At 42.6% G+C, this 20,436-nt stretch overlaps 1 long non-coding RNA gene across 1 annotated transcript in view; it reads left to right on the forward strand.

The window, feature by feature from the left end:
• Positions 1–20,116, forward strand: part of LOC106981859 (uncharacterized) — a 58,401-nt gene extending 38,285 nt beyond the window's left edge. Inside the window, exon 3 of the long non-coding RNA XR_001431277.3 lies at positions 19,532–20,116. This is a non-coding gene — a long non-coding RNA (uncharacterized LOC106981859). The remainder of the gene's footprint in view (positions 1–19,531) is intronic.
• Positions 20,117–20,436: the final 320 nt, after the last annotated feature.

A 20,436-nucleotide genomic window follows, 5' to 3' on the forward strand; every position in this document is an offset into this window, starting at 1 on the left:
TATAATTGATAGGACCCATTTCATGTACACAGAGGGACCAATAAGATCACATTTCATCTTTTTTTGAAGATAAGACCTTCTCTACTCTCCACATGCCTAAACAGGAAGTCCTCTCTCTCTCTCTCTCTCTCTCTCTCTTTCTCTAAGCTCCCCTCTCTCCCTTATGTGGCCAGTAATCTACAGGGTCTTGTCTGTATCTCTCATCTTAAGCTGGACACAGAATGCAGGTGACCTTTCAGGCTGGAGGAACCACCTTGCTGAGTTCCAACAACACTTCATTGATGCTGGTTTTATTCCAAAACACAAGCCATGTCTGGGTCTCTGTTTTGGGTCACTGCTGTGGCACATGGTTACTGTTTGAAGGGTAAAGAGGCTCAACTCCTGTCAGACCCGCCCTTCCCCTGACACAAACAGAGACCCCCCCACCCCCAACACGCGTGCAAACTCCCACGCCGAACTGGCCTACTCCCAACATTCTACTTTTAAAATCCACTATTTTCACTGCCAGTTTCCTGGGTGCTAGTGATCTTGAGAGGGCTGGCTTGGGACAGGCTCCAGCAACCACTACCACGTGGACCCTGAGTGGCCACTACTCTGAGGTCATTAACTTGTTCCCTCCCAGAGCCAAGAACAGCCTGCCCAGGAGACACATTCTTACTTCCACTTTTAGAGCCGCAGGAAGCAAGTTTCTGGAAGATTTCCAATACCTTTTGTCCCTAATTTCACCCTCAGGCATTCAGAAATGTTGAGATCTAGTTTCATAACACTCCACAACACATTCAACATTTTTGTTTTAATAATTTAAAAAGTAGATCTATGTGCTCCTTGTTTTTGGTTTGGGGGCTGTTTTTGTTTTTGTTTGTTTGTTTTTGTTTTTGTTTTTGCTGTGTGTGTATGTGTGCGTTTAATCTTGTTAGCTAAAGTGCTGGACACCCCCCACTCTGGCTACATGTGCTGAAAATATGGTGTGTGTGTGTGTGTGTGTGTGTGTGTGTGTGAGCGTGAAGGTACCTGCTTGTGCAGACACACAGGCAGGGAGAGGCTGCTGCAGAGATCCATGCAGGCCCAGGCACCTAGCGGATGGGACTGAGGGCAAGGGGTTAGTGGATATGTAGGGGTGCCGTCCACAGAGACAGGAAACTCAGCAAGAGAATCTTAACTGGGGAGAGAGGCGAGTCCCTATGGTGTGGTGGTTAAGAATGTGGGTTCTGGAGCCAGACTAAAGAGCAAGGTTCAGACACCTGTCTTGCTAATTAAGTTGTGTGACCTCAGTTTCTTCACATGTAAAAAGGGAATGGTGATGATGATGGTGGTGGTGATGAGGATGAGAGAGAGATGAAAGGAGTTAAGCAACAGAAAGCATTAGTAAACGCTATAAAGGTGTTACCTGTTGTTATCATTTTTGCCACATGTGTAAAGATAGAATTTTTTTATCTGACACATTTTCTATCTCCTATGACTGCGAGAATTGAGTATTCCCAAGAGCATACAGAATTAGAAGTAGAATTGGAAGAAGGGGGACTTTTCTCATGCTAATGCCATTGAGATAGCTTTGGCCTTCCGGGGGGGTGTGTGGGTGGCTGGTGGGGGTGAGGTGGGGGGTGTACAATGGCCCAGATTGTGGGGAGGGCGAGAGGGTGAAAGGTCTGCAAAGGGGCAGCCCTCAGAGGGAACTGGGGTGTGGAGAAGGAGGGAGAAGGCCTGTCTCAGGGAGAAGGTTCATGGAGAAGAGAGAGACTGAAAGAAAATCACATCTTCCCGCAGGTCCTTGAGAAACCATCAAGAAAAACGACATTACAGTAAAACCTTGGTTTGTGAGCATAACTTGTTCCAAAGATGCTTGTAATCCAAAACACTTGTATATCAAGGTAAATTTCAAGAACCATTGGCTCAGTTATGATCATGTGACATTCGCATCACATACTACTCATATTGCAAGACATTGCCCATTTATCAAGTTAAAATTTATGAGAAATGTTTGCTTGTCTTGTGGAACACTCGCAGAACAAGTTACAATCCAAGGTTTTACTGTATATTGGAAGGCCTGAGTGAGGTCTGACTTTTGTTTTCTTTTGTTTTTTTAAAACAAGCCCCATTATAGTTCAGGTATCCATGTAAAGAATTTTGAGGCTCTAAATTATGAATTATGTCCATCAATTCCCTTTTTTTGTTATGTTTCTCTTCCTTTTTTTTTTTTTGTAAGTTTATTTATTTTTGAGAGAGAGAAGGAGAGAGAGAGCAGGGGAGGGGCAGAGGGAGAGAGAGAATCCCAAGCAGACTCCACGCTGTGAGTGTGGAGCCCAATGCAGGGCTTGAACCCACGTACTGTGAGATCCTGACCTGAGCCAAAATCAAGAGTCTGACGCACAGCTGACTGAGCAACCCAGGCACCCCTACGTATATTTCCCTTCTAAAATTATAGATTAATTTAGTGAGATTCCTGCTACCCCCCGCCCCCATTTTGCCACATTTAGAAAATATATAGGGTTTTTGGGGCGCCTGGGTGGCGCAGTCGGTTGAGCGTCCGACTTCAGCCAGGTCACGATCTGGCGGTCCGTGAGTTCAAGCCCCGTGTCGGGCTCTGGGCTGATGGCTCAGAGCCTGGAGCCTGTTTCCGATTCTGTGTCTCCCTCTGTCTCTCTGCCCCTCCCCCGTTCATGCTCTGTCTCTCTCTGTCCCAAAAATAATAAAAAATGTTGAAAAAAAATTAAAAAAAAAAAAGAAAATATATAGGGTTTCTGCTTGATTTTATCTTCTACTAGTTCACCTGTACTGTAAGTCAATCTACCCTTTCGTGTGCACATGTGGACGAGGCTCTTGCTGGCAGTCTGATAGTCACGCATCGATGCTGGCTTCTTGCACATTTTGGGTAACAGTTCCTTCAGCACTCTGGAGTAGCTGCTCTCTGGCTCTGATGACTTTTGTTCTGTCAACCTTGTCTAGAACATTCTGGGCATTTAATAGGTCCCATTAGTGTACTTCCAAACTGAATTTGGGAGACAGAGTTTCCCTAAAAACTCCATTTAGTCTCTTTTTACTTTCAGCTTCAATCAAATCTTTTGCACCATGATCAAAAGGGCAGGCTTCCAGCCGAACTTCCCTCATCTCTTACCCCTGTGTTTGAAGCTTCCTGGCAGACCCTTCTGCTGCCCAATTTCTGGTTTACACCTGTCTTTCAAACTCTGTTTTCTTATTCCTCTTACTGAGTCAATCTTTACATTAAAGAGAGAGAGAGAGAGAGAGAGAGAGAGAGAGAAAGAGATTCCTCCTAAAATAGAGGTGGTTTTTGTTTGTTATTAACAATCAGTTATTATATAATTTTTTAAAAGAAACATCTTTTTTATTCGTGGCAAATACTTTTTTTGGATTTCTAGTAATGTTTTAGCCATAAACTAGCTTTCTCAATTAATTTCCCTTTATGTGACTCCTTTTAACATCCCTCCCCCTGCTCCGCCCCGGCCCAAGGTACTGCTTGTGGGTCGGTTACAGTTCCCTTTTTAGAGTTGGGTAACTGCTTGATGGATTTTTAAAGTTTTCTTCCAGAATGTGGAACTAAATTGTGTTGTAACAACTGTTAATGTAGTGATTCCTGTGAAAACACTCAAAGCCATGACCACAATGGTTCCTTTGTTTGTGAATTCTAAGGAGCAATCTTTTGTTTGGTCCCCAGGCTGTGCCTCCCCTTGTGTGATAAAATGAGGTCTGCCATTTTTCCGCCTTACTTGATGTTGTGGTTTCTTCACTTTCACTTAACATTTTTAGTTTCATCTCACAGATTTTTGGCTGATAGTAAAGCCCCATAGCAACATAGTCATGACTTAACCATGAAATTCCTGCCTAGAAAAATCCGACTGTACTTTCTTTCTGCAAGAATTTTCCAGGGTTGCTGTTGATTTTGTGCCACATATACAGTGTCTTCTGGGCAACGCGTTTCCTCCTCTTCCATGCTTGTTACTGGGCAGCGCTCAGTGCATTGCTGACCTTCTTTCTCCTAAAAATTGCTTTGGAAAGTCCTCCAACTTTCAGCGCAAGGGCCGAATCCTCCTTTTCTGTTTTATGTGTTGCAAAGCAGAAGGTGCTATGTATGTTCGCTTCACTTTCCCCAAGCCCCACTGGGTCAGTTGTCTACCGAGGTGCTTGCATTACTTTATTTTCTTCTTTTTCCCCTCAATGTCAAGCTAAAACTCATGTTTATTCACACTGATCAGAAGTACCCTAATATTTACTTTGCAAAGACCTGGTCAGCTTCTAGTGCTAGAAGCCTCATACCAATTTGGTTTGAATTCAGCCTGTCCTGCCTTTGTAAGTTCTAGTTATCCTAAAGATAACTTTTATTAGGTAATTATCAGGGACGTACCAAGATAGAAGTTTATCTTGCTTTTAAGTAAACATTATCTATGGCTGGTATGACGGCTCCGTTATCATCAGAGACCCAGGCTCCTACGCTTTTGTGTCACTATCCTCAACATGTAGCTTTCACACTGAGGTCTGAGTTGGCTTCTCTAATCTCAGCCATCACACTTACATGTCAGTGACCAGGAATACAAAAGACAGAAGAATAGGGCAAGCTCCCTTCTCCTTCTTTCTCTTTCTTCTCATTCTTTTGAGAGAGAGAGAGAGAGAGAGAGAGAGAATCTCAAGCAGGCTCCACACTCAGCACAGAGCCTGACATGGGGCTCGATCTCACAACCCTGAGATCATGATCTGAATTGAAATCAAGAGTTGGATGTTTAACCAACTGAGCCACCCAGGTGCCCCTGGACTCCCTCCTTTTAAAGACATGTTCTGAAGTTATACATACCACTTCCTCTTTTAATCCATTGACAAAAACTTGGTCAGATGGATATAACTCTGTAGCAATGGATGCTAAGAAATATAGTTTTTATTTTAGGCAACCATGTGTCCTGCTAACATTTGGAAGTTCTGTTACTGTGCAAGAAGGGGAGATTAGATAAGAGAGCCTGGTTAGAAATCCGTGACATGTACCATAACTCCAAAGAAATTCCCAGCTTCTTCCTTCTATAATGTCCTTTAAGCATCCAAATTTTAGAAACTATTTAATTCAATTTATTTACCAGGCTTATTGAGATGTAACTGACGTATAATACTGCCTAAGGTTGGGGCGCCTGGGTGGCTCAGTCAGTTGAGCATCTGCCTCTTGATTTCAGCTCAGGTCATGATCCCAGAGTGGTGGGATTGAGCCCCAGGGCAGGCTCTGCTCTGGAGCGTGGAGCCTGCTGAAGATTCTCTCTCTCTGTCTCTCTGTCTCTCTTCCTCTGGCTCTTTCCCCTGCTCATTCTCTCTCTCTTTCAAATTAAAAATATATATATTGTGCAAGCTTAAGGTGTACTGTGTATTGATCTGATACACTTATATATTGCAAAATGATTACTACCATAGTGTTGGCTAGCACCTCCATCACATCCCAGGACCAGTGTTTTCTTTTTGGGTGTGGTGGGAACATTTGAGATTTACTCTCTCAGCAACTTTAAAGCATAAAATACAGTTCTATTAATTATAATCACCATGGATCCTAAGAACTTACTCATCTTTTAAAAAAATTTTTTTTTTTAACGTGTATTTATTTTTTTAGAGAGCGAAGAGAGACAGAGCACAAACAGGGAAGGGGCAGAGAGAGAGGGAGACACAGAATCCGAAGCAGTCTCCAGGCTCTGAGCTGTCAGCACAGAGCCTGACGCGGGGCTTGAACTCATGAACTGTGAGATCATGACCTAAGCCGAAGTTGGACACTTAACCGACTAAGCCCCAGAACTTACTCATTTTTAAATTTTTTTTTAATGTTTTTTATTTTATTTTTGAGACAGAGAGAGAGACAGAGCATGAGCGGGGGAGGGGCAGAGAGAGAGGGAGACACAGAATCGGAAGCAGGCTGCAGGCTCCGAGCCATCAGCCCAGAGCCCGACGCGGGGCTCGAACCCACGGACCGCGAGATGGTGACCTGAGCTGAAGTCGGCCGCCTAACCAACTGAGCCACCCAGGGGCCCCCAGAACTTACTCATCTTATAACTGGAAGTTTCTACCCTCCCCATTTCCCCCACTCCCCACTCCACCACTGGTTAAAAACCACTCTACTTCTGTTTCTATGAGTTTGGCGTTTTTAGATTCCACATATAAATGATCTGTTACAGTATTTGTCTTTTTCTGTCTGATTTATTTCACTTATCATTATGTCCTTAAGGTCCATCCATGTTGTTGCAAATGGCAGGATTTCCTTCTTTCTCATGGTTGAATGATACTCTTATCTCTATCTGTCTATCTATCTATCATCTACCTATCAGTCATCTCATTTCTTCCTTATGCATTCATCTTTGACAGACACTTATGTTGTTTCCATGTCTTGCTGTTGTGAATAATGATGCAGTGACCACAGGAAGGCAGATATTCCTCCAGGTCCTGTCTTTATCTCCTTTGGATATATACCCAGAAGTAGGATTACTGGTTCGGAACTACTTACTTGTAAGTCTTGCCTTTGGGAACATAATTCTTTTAGTGAGGAACGTACCTGTTTTCCCACTGGCTCTCTCCCACCCTCCACAGCACCGTGAGTCGTGCTACCTTTGCTCAGACACGGAAGGTAACACTTTTCTAGTAAACTGGAGGTTCATGAATCTGAGAAAAGATTCTACTTTTGATGGTGCCAAAGGTTAACATCCCTCTGCTAAATATTTTATTTTATTTCATGTTAATGCATACATTTCTAATTTTTGTATCTCCAATTCACTTCTGTTTACCACAGCGGTCTCCTAACTCCTCCGCTCATGGTTGGGGAGGGCTTGCTCGTTCTTTTGCCTTTCCCTCCCATTTGCTCTTGACAGATCTTCGTGCTTACCTTCATTTCACATACGGACATTTCTTTTTTCTGATATTTGCATGCCTTGCTTTTCACCAAGTTTGTTAACATCTTTCCTGGTGTCTACCTTCTTCTGGGTGGAGTGTCTCTTTCTGTGGATTTTGGCATCAGTTTGCACCTCTTTCTACTTGCTATGGAAGTAACTACAGAGCAGAAAATGTCAGGTAAAAGTTTACATGGTATCTAAAAGAGCCGTTAGCTATCTTAGACCAGCTACACATATTCAAGAACCATTGTGATTTTAAGCCCTGATTGCCTCCCCTAGCAAAATATGTTTTGATTCCATGTAGTGCTGTTCTGCTCTTCTGTTATAAATGAAAACATGATCTGGCAACTCTATACTATTTTGATGCGTATGCTCAAAATCCCCCCAACTTGGTGAATTTCAAAGTTCTATGAAACTTAAGCCAACAAGAATATTAACCTTAATTTTTACCATGTGTCTTAGAATAAGAAATTAAAAAGAAATTTCCATGATGACTAAGTTGGTAATAAATATTGCAAAATTTATTCTGCAGGATGCTTCGTATACTTCATTAATTTCTCTTGTTTGGTGCCACCACCGTGCCCTGGGTTCCGGCTTTTCACTCCGTCCCTCTCCGTCACTCCTTGTATCCAGTCATTTGAAAGCATCTTTCCTTCCTCTGCAGAGTCTCTTGGATCTGTACCCAGGTCTCAGTTTCAGTGCCACCTCTCAGAGCCAAGTCCCTATCAAGTCCCATATAAATTACTACAGCCGTCTCTTCACTGGTCTCTTCCCTTTCAATTTATCCCGCAGACTGTTGCCAGATTCATCATTGCTTTCATCATCTCCCCCCTGATTAAGACCCTACGCTATTGCCTTATTTCTGATTATTTCAAGTCTGGACTCCTTAGCTTGTTAACAATGAATCTTGCTCAATAAATCATATTTTTCCATTTTCTCCCACAGAGCAACCCACTGCACATGCCCTACTTCAGCAAGCTGCTTTTCTTCATGTCCTCGTCTCTCTTTTACCCACATGTCTCCACCTTCATGTCTTTGCCTATGCTCTACGCTCCCTGGAGAGCCTCTTCTCACCTCCACATGATGTCTTTCCTTCAATATCCCAAAGACTGCTCACCACCACTCCATTCTACGGTGACCTGTCCTTTATATGTAATATTTCTGATTATGCTCTGTATTTATCCAATTGCTTCAAACGAATTGAAGATTGCTTTAAGGTTGTTCTATATTTGTTTTACTTACATACCTCATCTCTCCTCAACTGGTCTGTTTTATTTGTTTTCTCTTCCTACATGGGTCTAGCTGGATGCAATTTGGTATTTAATGTGATTAGATCAACAAATTCAGACATAGAAGACTCAACACATTTATTTCACGTGTTTTGCTGTAATGCCCTCCTACTTGTTTTTGGAGTGGGTTTAAGGTTTAAATCTTCTCATTTCAGTCACAAAATATGACAATTGTTCTTAAATATACCTTCGTTTCTTATCTTTATGGACTTGTAATTTCCATACCTAAGTGAAACAATTATGACATGCAGATCACAGACTAAGCCCAAGGGGAATGATATTAAATGAAAGGAACATAGTAAAAATGTCCTTACTGAGATCTACTCTCATGAGATTTAATTCACAAAAAATTTGAATATTTTCAAATACACTCCTTTCGAAGCTCCAAAGGGTAGCTATCTGTTGGAATTTGTTCTCACCCTGGCTGAGCTATTTATAATTGATTCATGCAGTCTGTTTCCCATGATATTGGATAAAATATCATCTATCTTAAAGATCTATGATAAAATATTGTGTATAACCAAACAAAAATAGTTAGGGTAGGTCTAAGACAAGCTAAAAGGGAGAAACTACATAAAGATGAGTTACCTTAAAATTGTGGCTCTCAAAATCTATTTGTCTTAGCAAGAAACTAGGCCTTGAAATTCAGAGACTCAAGTTAGCTGTTGAAGACTGTAAGTTTGGGCTGATTTGATGGCTGGCGTTGAGCCCCAAATATGGTCCTCCCAAGAATGAATGCTAAAAATGTGAAGTCACATGTTGCAGGGGTTAGCTTTGTTTTGGCAGAGTTTCATGTTCCTCTGCTCTGATAGGGCCAAGAAGCACACTAGCTTTTGGTCTCCCTTGTCTGCTGAGGATGATGATTTGTCAGCCCTGTGAACCCCAAGTGCCTAAAAGGTGATAGCCAAAGTCATTCATGTGATAGACAACTAAGTCATGGTGCTCTCTGCAGAACATAAAAATGTGGAGCAGGGACTGGGTAGATGCTTGCCAATCCTGAATCGTCTTCCTAGGCAGGCCTAGCCTTCCTCGCAGTTAAGTCAGAGCAGTATGATTAGTTCTGGTCAATAGAATTTGGGTAAAAGTGATGTCTTCCATTCCCGGGCCTGGCCTCCAACACCTGAGGAGATCTTGGCTTGCTCTTTCTCTTTGCATGCTGGCTAGTCAGATGAAGAAAACCCAGTAGAAGATTTGAAGGTAGAGTATGGTAGAGCCACAAGATAGAAGAGACCTGGGGCCTGGAGTAATTGTCTAGGTCGCTGCCCACATAACACCTTTATTAAGCAGTGAAATGAATGCAAAATCTACTTTGATTGATTTAAGCCCCTGAGGTTTTAGTGTTGTTTGTTAATATTATTAGCTTGAGTAAATAATGATGTCTTTAATCATCTCAAGATTTAGAACAATTATACTTAAAAAAAAAAATTCCTGTTTAAGAAAAAACTCTTTTTAAAAAAATTTTATTTAAAAAATTATTTTTATTTATTTTGAGAGTGAAAGAGTGAGGGAAAAGCCAAAGGGGGAGAGAGAGAGAATCCCAGCCAGGCTCTGCACTGTCAGCACAGAGCCCAATGTGGAAATTGAACTCACAAACCCATGACCTGAGCCAAAATCAAGAGTCGGAGGCTTAACTGACTGAGCCACCCAGGTGCCCCTGCAAGAAAAAATTCTTAGAGCTACCAAATTTAATCCAGTTTAACAAATAGTTGATGAATAACTACCTATGTGCAAATAACAATAATAATAATACTGAGATGTATATAGCATACTGGGAATAAATTCTGGACAGGGCTGAATATTTTGCTGGGGAAGGCAGATAAAAATATACAAGTGAATAAACAATATGTTTATGAGTGCTATGAAGAAAATAAAGCACAATAGCAAACTGAAAGAGAATGGGTGGAGCCTTGCTTTGAGAAGGTGACACTTGAGACTTGGATAGAGAGAAGGCACCAGTCATGTGGCTATCCAGGGAAGAGCTATCTGCACAGAAGGCAGAGCATGTGCAAAATCCATGAGGCAGGAACACACTTGGTGTGTTCGAGGCAATGATTAGTGTGATGGAGGCTTAGTGAGCAAGGAAGGGGTCATGGTGCCAGGTCATGCGTGGCCTTTTGCCCTGGGTTAAAGGTTTATACTTTATTCCAAGAACATTAATGGGGTTTTAACATTAATGGGCCTGATTTGTGTGTTTTTTGTTTCTGGTTTTTTTTTAAGTCACTGGCTGCAGTTTGGAGAATGGATTCTAGAGAAAAACAGGGATGCCTCTGAGGCCATGAAGCAGGAGCCCCAGTGAGATATGATGGTGGTTTAAACTAGGATAGAATTGGATGTATTTGGGATTGACATGAAAGGATGACTTTTCAGATGGATTGAACACGAGGAGGCCAGGAAAAGAGAAATGAAGATTTATTAGAGAATTCAACAAATATTGATTTAACACCAGCTATGTGCCAGGTGCTCTTCTAGGCTCTGGGGACAGAGTAGTGCACAAAATAGATCAAGTCCCTGCTCTCCCAGATCTTACACTCTAGTGGAGAGAAACAGATAGTAATAAACCACATATTTATTTAGGTGGGGATAGTGAAGAAAAGCAAAGCATTGTGAGGGGATAAAGAGGGACTTGGATGGCTATTTTTAGATAAGATAATCAGGGAGTTTTCTTTGATGGGATGATATTTGAGCAAAGAAGTGAGGAAGTAAGCCATGCAGGTATCTGAGGCAAGGGTGCCCCAGGAAGAGAAAACAGCGAGTGCAGAGGCCGTGGGGTGGAATTCACAAACCATGTGAGGGGCATGCTGGAGGGGCAGCTCTTAGGCACTATGGTGGGAAGGGTGTGGACAGGAAGTGGGAGGAGATGAGGTCATGGAGAAGTCGGTGGGTGGGCAAATCACAGGCTAAGATCAGGACTTTGATACGATGATTTTGAGGCGGAAAGCCATTGGAGAATTTTGAATAGAGAAAGAGAAGTAGGAAGACCAGCTAGAAGGCAATAGTCTTAGCAAGATATTTTATTTTAGCCATTGATTGGATGTTGGTGCCATTATTGAGAAGGAGAAGACAGAGGAAGAAATATGGGAGGGGAAATCAAAGTGCTGTTGAGGATGGGTTAACTTTGAAATGCCTCTCAGACATAAAATTAGAGATTTCAAGTAAATAGGTGGATATTGAGTCCAGAACTCAGGAGAAGGGTCAGGATCTGAGAAATTTGGAACTGTCAGCCTCGGCATGGTGTCTGGTGTCTCGGGACTAGAGGCACTCACCCAGTTGGAGAAAAGAGCCTAGCTGTGGCCCTGGGGCTCTCCTCCTTGTAGAAAGTAGCAGATGGGAAGGAGATTGAGAAGGAGTGGCCTGTGAGGTTGGATGAGAATCAGAAGAGTTTAGTGTTACAGAAGCCGAGATAAGAAAATGTTTCAAATTAGAGAATTTAACTGTGACAGATGCTGCCAAGAGTCGAGGAGGAAGACCGAAATGTGGCCCTTGGATTTGACCATGTGATATCACTGGTGACTTAGCCAGGTAGGAATGAGCTCAGGAGATGAGGTGGACACGGGATAATGAACAACTCTTAAGACAAATTTTGCAGGAAGGAAAACATAGAAAGGTGAGAGTAACTGGAGGGAAATGCAATTTCTATGGGTCAAGATCTGATTTTTCCTCTGATCTCTCAAAGGTGCTAGGAAAAGGCATCACCTAGACTAATTTGTACCTGACTGATGGTTTCATGTGCTATTTCTTTCGTATAATTTGCATTTTAAAAGGAGGAACTTTACATTTCATGCAGTAGATAGTCTAATATATGTTGGGTAGCTAGAAAGAATATTCTAGCTACAACTAGCTCTGGACTGTGTGTGTGTGTGTGTGTGTGCGCGCGTGTACTTGCATTGTCTTCAAATCTGGTGAGCTGGAAATCTTCCTGACAATCTGTTAGGCATCAGGGATTTTTATCTCCAGATGGGTGCTCCATTTTTCTTTTCGATAACCTTTTACTAATGAAGAGCCAGGGATGGGAGTTCCATTTACAAATGGTGAATCATTAGAAACAGATTTGTAGGTGGAGAAGGCTCTTCCAGCAGCAGAGCCTCACTTCTGAGGCATGCCGTCAGTTCCTTGCACAAATGGGCCCTGGGAGCAGATCTATGGGAGGGGAGACAACTCTTTACACATGTGCCCTCCCACACCGCTGCTCCAACCACAAGCCTTCATCAGAAAGCCTGAGGCCAAAAGGACAAGCACTCCATTTAGGGATCACCTTCCAAGTCTCTGCCCCACCTCTCCTCTCTCCCTCCTTCCTTTGCAGCTCTCTGGGAGGCTGAACATTTCTTTGCACGGCACCGTGCAGCGGTGAAGCTGTGGCCTCCTCTTTCAGCTCCCTTGGCCCGCCTCTGAGCTTCTTTTCAGCTTGGCCTTTATGGAGAGAGTGTGCTGCCCTTCCTTCTCTGCCCAGTCTGCAAGTGGATGTGCCCCTGCTCTCAGAAGGGGTATTTTTCTGTAACTCGGAGGGTGGAGATACCTCTAGGACCCCCGGTGGAAGGCAAGCCGGGACAGTGGACTTTCACCAGGAAAGAAGAGTCACATTCTAGAATTGACCATTAGAGTCTACCTTCCCAAGTCCTAGCCCCTCATTCCTGTGACATTTTGACGAATTATTTCAGTCTGCTCAGCCTCCTCCTTCTAAACACCCATGACCCGGTCCTCCTTCCTTGTCACTTTCCATCTGACCTCCAGAGGGTGGTTCTAGAACTTCAGCCATTCATGTACCTCCTTTGTGATTTTTTTGGCCATATGTATGTGCCACCGATGCTATTATTTACCTAAAAGTTTTCTTTAAATCAACTCATCATTTTATTTAAATATTTTTTGATAAGGAAATTTTGTTACTACATAAGTAGAAATTCAGGGTAAATAAAAAATAAATGCAAATGAAACACCAAATCTATGTTACCAAATTCTAGTTGTATGCTTATTTACTAAGGGCTATGAGCTTGCTTTGTCTTTTTCCCTGGAAGGGAGATTATCAAATATTAGAGCTATTAGAGACATAACAGCACTAAGCTGAGACTTTCTCCTTGACACAGTCTGACATATTGAAAGAGAAATGCTGTTTGCACAGCACTGCGAATGTACTAGAAGCCACCAAACTGTACATATTAAAATGGTTAAAATATTAGACACTTCTCTAAAGAAGACATCCAGATGGCCAATAGGCACATGAAAAGATGCTCGTCACTCCTCATCAGGGAAATACAAATCAAAACCACACTGAGATACCACCTCACGCCAGAGTGGCTAAAATGAACAAATCAGGAGACTATAGATGCTGGAGAGGATGTGGAGAAACGGGAACGCTCTTGCATTGTTGGTGGGGATGCAAACTGGTGCAGCCACTCTGGAAAGCAGTGTGGAGGTTCCTCAAAAAATTAAAAATAGATCTATCCTATGACCCAGCAATAGCACTGCTAGGAATTTACCCAAGGGATACAGGAGTGCTGATGCATAGGGGCACTTGTACCCCAATGTTTATAGCAGCACTTTCAACAATAGCCAAATTATGGAAAGAGCCTAAATGTCCATCAACTGATGAATGGATAAAGAAGTTGTTTATATATACAATGGAATACTACTAGGCAATGAGAAAGAATGAAATCTGGCCATTTGTGGCAACGTGGATGGAACTGGAGAGTGTGATGCTAAGTGAAATAAGTCATACAGAGAAAGATACCATATGTTTTCACTTTTATGTGGATCCTGAGAAACTTAACAGAAGACCATGGGGGAGGGGAAGGGGAAAAAAAAGAGAGGGAGAGAGCCAAACCATAAGAGACTCTTAAAAACTGAGAATAAACTGAAGGTTGATGGGGAGTGGGGCGGGGGGGTAGGAGGGAGGGGAGGGTGCGTGATGGGCATTGAGGAGGGCACCTTTTGGGAGCAGCACTGGGTGTTGTATGGAAACCAATTTGACAATAAATTTCATATTAAAAACAACAAAATAAAATGGTTAAAATAGTCTATGTCAGGTGAATTTTACCTCAACTGAGAAAACAGAAGACAAATAGAATAACTTTAATTCAGTGATATAATATCTTATTATAGTACCGCTTAAAATCGTTTGTCCCTCATTTTGGTGAAACACTGCACAGGAAAGCCGTAATGCTGAGAGCCTCATGGTTCAGTCTCAGAGTAGTTCTGCTGTCTGAGGAGCACAGCTTGGGAGTCTGAAGTCTAAAGCAGTTTTAAAATAAGCCAGTACCTTCACTTGAATTTCTTGAATAATGGAAAGTAATACATAGAGAAATACTCTTTTATTTATTTATTTCCTTTCCACTTCTGAAAGCTATAGTATGTTTGAACTTGAATAATTTACTTTTCGGAACTTAAATTTCTTTATCTGTGAAATAGAGATAATGCTATCCATCTTACAGTGTTGCTGTGAAGAGAACCTGGGAAATTCATGGAAGAGCCTAGCAAAGTCCCTGGGACAAATCTTCATTCTTTTCCCTACTCCCAACTCAGTTGAAGAATAGTAGGGAGGCAAATTTATATGGATGCTCTATGAGTGATTTGATACTGATGTGTTGATGATTTGCTAGAAATCCTTATAATCCAAACCTGGAGTAACGTAGAGAGTCTGGAAAATAGTCACTATTAAGTATTTAGCCAGTGCCAAAAAAAAAAAAAAATCAGACTATTCTAATTTCATTTTCAGAACCATTGATTGTTGAAATATATCTCATCATTTGCATTAAGAAGTATTAAATCACTATTTGTATCCCTGTTGAGTTTCTGTAGAATTCTCTTCTAGTACAGTTTTATATGTTGGGACTTCGCCAACCTGGTTTAACTAATTAATCTTCAAATCAATCCAAAGCATATTAAGAACATTTATGGGATTTCCTTATGAAATATCATCACTTCTGGTTCACCCGCATTTTGCTGTTTTTGGTCATCGTTATTTGTATTGTTGCGTTTGGCAGCAATCCTGGAAATACAATTTACTTTATGCTAAAACCATGTCTAAGGAAAGACTGTGAGTCCACTGTGGAGTGAAATATGCCTACACTCCCTGCATTGTGTTCTCGGTCTTGGCCATACATCAAACTAGCAATGATGTATTCTTTCAAACTTTAGAACTTGAGTGTGGGAGGTAGGGAACTTTCAGATGCCACAAAACACACTCTAAAAAGCATTTCAGAACCAATCTTCTCTAGGAAGAGAAAGACAATTAAATTCTCCAATCTTTTTAACCAAATAAATAAATAAATACGGTAAAAAAAAAAAAAGGGCACTAGCATGGGAAAATAAGGAGGGAGTCCTGTTGATATAGGCTTCTCATGGCATTTGAAAAGATGAGCAAGGTCTCATTTTGTATGCTGGAGGCATAGTTTGGCTCGTGGAGTAACTAAAGCCATATGAAGTGTTTTGTGATGGGTGTTGCAGTTCATTAAATATTCACTTACAAGGAGGATCTTTTTTTTTTTTAAATTTTTTTTCAACGTTTTTATTTATTTTTGGGACAGAGAGAGACAGAGCCTGAACGGGGGAGGGGCAGAGAGAGAGGGAGACACAGAATCGGAAACAGGCTCCAGGCTCCGAGCCATCAGCCCAGAGCCTGACGCGGGGCTCGAACTCACGGACCGCGAGATCGTGACCTGGCTGAAGTCGGACGCTTAACCGACTGCGCCACCCAGGCGCCCCCAAGGAGGATCTTTTAACACTGTAATTCTTAAGGTAGGCATTTTCCTCCTCAAAGTCCAGAAGGCTGCAGGCTCTAGAATGAGAATCAGATGCCAGGCAAATTAAAGAGAGCTGGAGTTTCCTCTTGCAGGTTCTTTGTGTTTTTGGTGGGTGAAATTACTTGGGCAGCATCCTGTGTAAATCCTTCACTCTCAGTGCTCATCCCAATAAGTGCCCTCCTCAATGCCCATCACCCATTTTCCCCTCCCCCCTGCCTGCCTCCTTCCCCATCAACCCTCAGTTTGTTCTCTGTATTTAAGAGTCTGGGTGTTGTATGTAAGTGATGAATCATGGGAATCTACTCCCGAAGCCAAGAGTACACTGTATACTCTGTATGTTAGCTAACTTGACAATAAATTATATTTAAACCCTTAAAAAAAAAAAGAATGCTTACCTAATTAATCAATGTGAAAAGAGCAAAAATTATGTGAAAAATTGTTCATAAAACATTTTGTAATTTTGATTAAATGAAAGTAAGGAGAATAAATTTTTTTAAGTAAAATAAAATCCTTCACCCCCACGCACTGAGCATAGCCCTTCACATCTTTTTTGAAAAGAACCATCTAAACATCTAAATCTTAAAAATTAAGGTGTGGTTGGGGCGACTGGGTGGTTCAGTCAGTTAAGTGTCTGACTTCAGCTCAGGTCATGATCTCACGGCTGGTGAGTTTGAGCCCCGTGTCGGGCTCTGTGCTGACAGCTCGGAGCCTGGAGCCTGCTTTGGATTCTGTGTCTCCCTGTCTGTCTGCCCCTAACCCACTCGCATTCTGTCTCTGTCTCTCTCAAAAATAAATATTAAAAAAAATTTAAAAAAGATTAAGGTGTGGATATATACATATTTAGGGCTGATATTAAATGTCCCCCTTGACTCACCATGGTTTTCTTTTTAATTTATTTTGAGAGAGAGAGAGAGAGAGAGAGAGAGAGAGAGAGATAGAGTACGGGTGGTGGAGGGGCAGAGGGAGGGAGAGAGAGAGAATCCCAAGTGGGCTCTGTGCTGTCAGCACAGAGCCTGATGCAGGGCTTGAACCCATGAACCGTGAGATCACGACCTGAGCAGAAACCAAGAGTGAGATGCTTAACCAACTGAGCTACCCAGGTGCCCCTGATTCACCTTTATTGATCAATACCCTAGGTTTGGTCTACGTGCACACACAGTCCAACCGTGCTTGACTTGTCACCAGTGACCTAAACTGACTATACCTTTGGGAAATTTGAGCTTTTCAGAGAGGCCTGGCTAAGGATTGCAGTTCTCTGGACTAATACCAGCTATAGGAAGCCAAGAGGATTTTTTCTGAATGCAGTTAATTAATTCTGAAACGACTTCTCACAGAGTTCCCTGACGTCCAGTGGAATTGGACAGCTCTGAGTTTTAATCTCTTGTGAGTGTTGTGAAATCATCGTGTTATATAAGCAAGCAATCATCTCGCCAGGTTTGGGGCTCACCTTGTTGACAGGTCTGAGACAGTAGCTCAGTGTGAGTGCTGGGGCAGGGCTCCCCACCCCCACAGGGTGCAAGATCACATTCTTTTAGACAAACACTAATCACTTTCTTTCGGTGCAAAAAGTCTGTGTGTAATTAAGCAGATTCGAGGCTCTTGGCGGTGTAGTAAAGCAGAACAAAGCACTATCCATGATGGGTGAGACAGGTGTTGGCTTCCTCCTCCTTTGTTTGGGCATTGCTGCTCCTCGCGAGAGTGTCCCTCTGAGAGAAGACAAGCACAACAGAAAAGTCAGGCGCCAGGCCCTAATCCCTACTTTTACAGCCAGAGGCTCAGTGTTGAGTCTCAGCAATTCCTGTGCACCACTCTTCCCCCATTCGATCCCAACAAGTCTGGGTAAGCTGTCAATCCTCTCAGGAAGCCCTCCCAGGAAGAACCTAGGTTTATTTGCCTTTGGTGCAACCTTGTGGTCCTTTTCTGTCTTCTTGCGACTTTCGATTACTTTCTCTTCATCCTCAGGCATTTTTTGTTCTTAGTTCCTTTTGCCTCCTCTCCTCTAAAACAGACGTTTTGGCAAAGGCTCTGATAAACACATTTGCACTGAGGTGTAAATGGCTGCTAAAAGATGTGTTTCTTCTCCCAGGAGTATTTGCATTGGAGCAAAGACATAAATTTTGAAGGGTGGAATTTCAGATCAGCAAGCCAGGTGGAAGAGGGCTTTAGGAGTGAGGAATCTTCCTGCGGCTACCCTAGGCCTGCTCCTGAAGACAGCCCTGCTCCAAGGTAGCCAGCAGCTGGTGATGGGAGGCCCAGGCTGCTGGCCGTGGGAGGGACTGGTCCCATCGCTGAGACTCTGGCCTTGCTCCATGATTGGAGTTTGAAGTCGTGGGGCCCTGTCTGCAAATCTTGAGCAACAGCCTTGCTTATCCCAGAGGAATGTTTGGAAACACTAATAATATTACATTGGTGGTAAGTGTTTCACCATCTTACTGTTCTCTTCAGCTGATGCCATAGACACCTCTTAGTTTTAAGGATTCTTGCTTGAACTTGCCTTTTTGTGAAATATCCAAAGTTCCGGGTAGAGGTTCGCTCCTGCTGATAGAAACCGGTTAGTTTCATCATTCCTCAGCTTGTCTAAATCAGAAGTGTTTTTGATATTCACATGCTGACCTTTGGGCAAATGAAAAATCGTTACATTGCAGGGAAATTCCTCCAGGCTTGGAGCATATGCTGATGAGCGCCTGGCTGCAGAATGGGATCCCTGGGGCTGATGTCAAGACAAGGGAACACCAGCCCGGGGCACAGTCCTGCCCCTCCCCCGGAGTTCTCCTAATAGACTCGTGAGCCAGTCTGTTCCCTTGTGCTTGACCTGAGATTGCTCTCAGAACACCCCCTGGCCCATTTTTAAAAATCATTCAGCTCCACGTAACTAAAAGCAAGGAATACTGGTTAACATTTTTTTTTCCCTTAAAAAACAATTCATATGTTTGAGAGACTAGTTTTAGCTTCTGTTTTGTCCCAGTGAGTTGAAATTTCACTGTGCATTTCCCCTCCTTGATGCTTAGGAATAAATCAGAACTATGCCTTTTGTCTTTACAGCCCAAGTTCCTTAAGGACAGTGGCTGAATCTTACGTACCTTTTCTTCCCTCCAGGGCCCTATGTAGAGTAAATTCCTATCAAAACTTGTGAGGTGGAAAATGAATAAAGATACTTATTCCTCACCCTACTTTTGGGAGTAAACATCCTTCATTTCCTTGCTGTTTTGTCTATAGCACTCTAAACATCCTATATGGCCATCATAATACTGTTTATGCTGCAACACAGATGAGCCTCAGAAACTTACAAACTGATGCTCACTGAAAGCAGCCAGTCCTAGAAGACCACATATTGGATAATTCCATTTATATGAAATGTCCAGAACAGGAAAATCTATAGAGACAGAAAATAGATTAGCTGTTACACAGGGCTGAGATGGGAGGGGAAGGGGTGTCATGATTGGAAGTTTCCTTTTGGGGTGATGAAAAATGTTCTAACATTGATATTACGATGATGATTCATTAAGTCTATAAATATCCACTGGGTGGTACACTTTAATGTTATGGTATGTAAGTTACATACTAATAAAGGTTTTGGAAAGGAAGAGACTATGGTTTTGGGTGAAATGGAGAGAAAAGGAGAGATCTTGACTTGGGCTCTACCTTTTTACAGGTGAGGAAAAAAGAAAGAGCAGATCTTAGAATTTGCAGACACAGAAAGTATTTTTGTGTTGAGATGAAAATGAAGATGAAATAATCCTCTTTGGGAATAAAAAGGGAACTGAGGCAAGCAGGCAAGGAGCTTGTGGTGGACACACCCTAAGGTGATCCTTAATGACCTGACTTGTAGAATTCTCTTCTGCGGAATGTGGGTGACACCTGTGACCTGCCTCTAACCAGTAGAATATGGTAAAGGTGATGGCACACCATTATGTTCCGTTCTCTAAGACTCCACGTGTTCGCAGACCAGGGTGAGAGGTGCTCCTGCCAGCCTTGAAGAAGCAAGCTGCTGGGACATGGGCTTCCCGTGTAGAAAGCCGCAAAGCAGGGAACCGTGGGGAGAGCCTCTAACCAGGAAGAAACCAGGGGCCCTCTGTCCCGTCTCCATGATGACCTGAATTCCCCCCACAACCACATGAGCTCCGAAGAAGACCCTGAGATCCAGAAGGAACACAGCTCTGCTAACAGCTTGGCTGCAGCCTAGCGGGATCCTGAGCACAGGATCCAGAAACTGTGAGATAATAAACATGTGTTGTTTCAAGCTACTAAATTTGGTGTAATTTTTTTGTTTTTGTTTTGTTTTGTTTTACAGCAATGAAAAATTAATGCAAAGCTGTGGCAGAAAGAAAAGTGATTTTCAGAATCAGTTTAGTAGAAGGGCTTCTGGAAAAGAAAACTCAGGGTGATATCAAACCTGGGTTAGGAAGGGGGTCTTGCTGTTGACATGTGCAGAAGGCAGTTAAGGTGACCAAAGATCAAATGAATCAGAGAATATGGGCTCCCGTCCACTCAGATTCGTGCTGGACATTCACATCTCACAGATGAGTGGAGATGCCTGGAAAAGCAGAAGAATATTAA

The sequence above is a fragment of the Acinonyx jubatus genome, chromosome D3, assembly GCF_027475565.1.
Source record: "Acinonyx jubatus isolate Ajub_Pintada_27869175 chromosome D3, VMU_Ajub_asm_v1.0, whole genome shotgun sequence".
NCBI lineage: Eukaryota > Metazoa > Chordata > Mammalia > Carnivora > Felidae > Acinonyx > Acinonyx jubatus.